The 2,230-nt window shown below is 36.2% G+C and overlaps 1 protein-coding gene and 1 long non-coding RNA gene across 3 annotated transcripts in view; one reads left to right on the plus strand and one right to left on the minus strand.

The window, feature by feature from the left end:
- Window positions 1-1,778: 1,778 nt before the first annotated feature.
- LOC109858685 overlaps window positions 1,779-2,230 on the minus strand; it is a 5,967-nt gene continuing 5,515 nt past the window's right edge. Inside the window, exon 3 of the long non-coding RNA XR_002250643.1 lies at window positions 1,779-1,865. This is a non-coding gene — a long non-coding RNA (uncharacterized LOC109858685). The remainder of the gene's footprint in view (window positions 1,866-2,230) is intronic.
- The window catches only part of LOC109858681, a 9,613-nt gene continuing 9,183 nt past the window's right edge, over window positions 1,801-2,230 (plus strand). For both annotated transcript variants that reach the window (XM_020436175.1, XM_020436176.1), the window contains exon 1: window positions 1,801-1,888. The gene's annotated coding sequence lies outside the window, so the exon portion shown is untranslated. The remainder of the gene's footprint in view (window positions 1,889-2,230) is intronic.

The raw sequence follows: 2,230 nt of genomic DNA on the forward strand, positions 1-2,230 counted from the left end.
TTAAATTAGTATATATATATATATATACTTAAAATTATATATATATATATATATATATATATACACTTAAAAAGAATCATTTTTTGTTTATTACAACATTCAAAGATGATTTTCGGATTTGAACCGCGTTAGTGTCACTTTTATATCGATGTTTCGTGAACGTTCAGCTCGCTTCATCAGGGTTTCAAGAGCAGCTCATGATACTATTATTGATGAAGTAAGTTGAAATGTTCACGAAACGTCGGTATAAAAATAACACTAACGCGGTTCAAACCCGAAAAACATCTTCGAATGTTAAAACATCGCGAAAGCATCAGATATCAAATCATTTTTTGTCTTTGTTTGCACAGTTGCAATTTTCTTGCGAAGAAACGAGAAAAAACGATTTTGAATACATTCACGTCGAGCGCATACATCACTATCGCGACACTTCGCTGCTTCCTTGTCAGAGAGTTTTGTCACTTTGCGAACACATTTTTACTTAAAGTCACGACGACTTAGCAGTGAATTTAATGGAGTATTAAAAAAATAATAATAATAAACTGTCGCACGCCAAAGTGCTCTTTTTTTTCGATCTTATCATTTCTCATCCATCCGACAAAACTGATAGCGCAATTTTCTCGCGCGAATGTTTGAAACCCAAAAGTTTTGCGGTTATAAACCTTTAGCTTTATAAAAACCGCACAAAAGCGAAGAATATCTCCGTGCTAATGGCATGGGAAATCATGCGGCAAAGTCGGAATCAAAGTTTCATCAGCACTTAAGTGTCTCGCGAGACCGAAAGAAGCCGTAGACGTTGAGACACGGCCGCCATAACGTAATTTGTGTCGGAGTTTCCCACGAAGAAATATCGTTCTCTTTTTTTTTCTTCTTGCGGTACAGCAGCAGAGTAGTTCGTGAGATAACCAAAGGAAAGGTGAAACGGCTTCCGCAAAAATCGAGATCTTTTGCGCCGCCGAGTGTGACGTCTCGCGAGAATTTTTATTTACAAAGCGCGCGATGTTCCAGTCTCCTAACCGGGTTTTTTTTTTTTTTTCAACTTTGTTTTTTCATATTGCTGTGTTTGTACAGATTTTCGTGTCTTTTCTCACAGCATTTTCGCGTTATAGAGCGCATATGATGGCGATTATACAATTTGAATATAATTATGTATTTAATCAAATTTAATATGATTACATATACTCTCGAACAAAAACGTATATTGTATGTATAATGTAACATAATATATATTATTAGATACACACGTATATTTAAACACGACTGCACATTATCTCTCTTGAGAAGTTACTGACTTATGTTTATTGAATAATTTAATTATCAAAATCATCGTGATTGTGTAAACTGATCATCTTCAAAAGATTATATCCTGCAGACACACATCAAAAGTATAATCTCGGATATTTTGAGAGAAGAGTTTAGTCATGCTTCCGAATAAACCGATCTGTCTAAATAAACGATGTCGACCTCGAAGTCGCTCTCTCAAACGAGCAATTTTTCTCACTTTTCCAGACATTTATGGAGTGATGGATGCACGGCACACGTGACCAGGCACACGTGGAACGCTCAGAGGAAAAACACCGATCTTCGATTTCGCTTATCTCTCCCGAGACGCGTGATCACCCCCCTGTTTTATGCACAAACGCATCCCTGACAACGTCGGTACGTGACTTATGACACGTCGGATGGGATTAGAAGGAAATTCTCTTCCGAAATTGCCGGCGGATTGGGTCGTGAGTCATTCGATGTGAGAAACATTTTGAAGACAATAGACCGCCGCAGAAGAAACGAAGAAGTCTGAGTGTCCCCAGCGGAGGAGCGCAAATGAATCTGAATGTCACTTTGATAACAGCGACGCGTTGTTGCAGCTGACAAACAAAAAAAACACAGGGTATAAATAAATAAATCAAATGTTTTCTTGTGTAGAAATATCTGGATCATTCGGAATGTCTCTATTGAATGCGATAATTGAATACAGCTATTAGTTTGAAAAAAAAAAAAAAAAAAAAAAAAAAAAAAAAAAAAAAAGATCTACAGAGCGTAAATCTGTATTTATCTCGTTATATTCAAATAGCTTTAATTATAAATAGATTTAACTACAAACTACAGACGAGATGTGCAATAAATCAAACTTCTTCNGCGACGCGTTGTTGCAGCTGACAAACAAAAAAAACACAGGGTATAAATAAATAAATCAAATGTTTTCTTGTGTAGAAATATCTGGATCATTCGG

This window comes from Pseudomyrmex gracilis, unplaced genomic scaffold (genome assembly GCF_002006095.1).
Source record: "Pseudomyrmex gracilis isolate BER0280 unplaced genomic scaffold, ASM200609v1 scaffold_219, whole genome shotgun sequence".
NCBI classification, from domain to species: Eukaryota; Metazoa; Arthropoda; class Insecta; order Hymenoptera; family Formicidae; genus Pseudomyrmex; species Pseudomyrmex gracilis.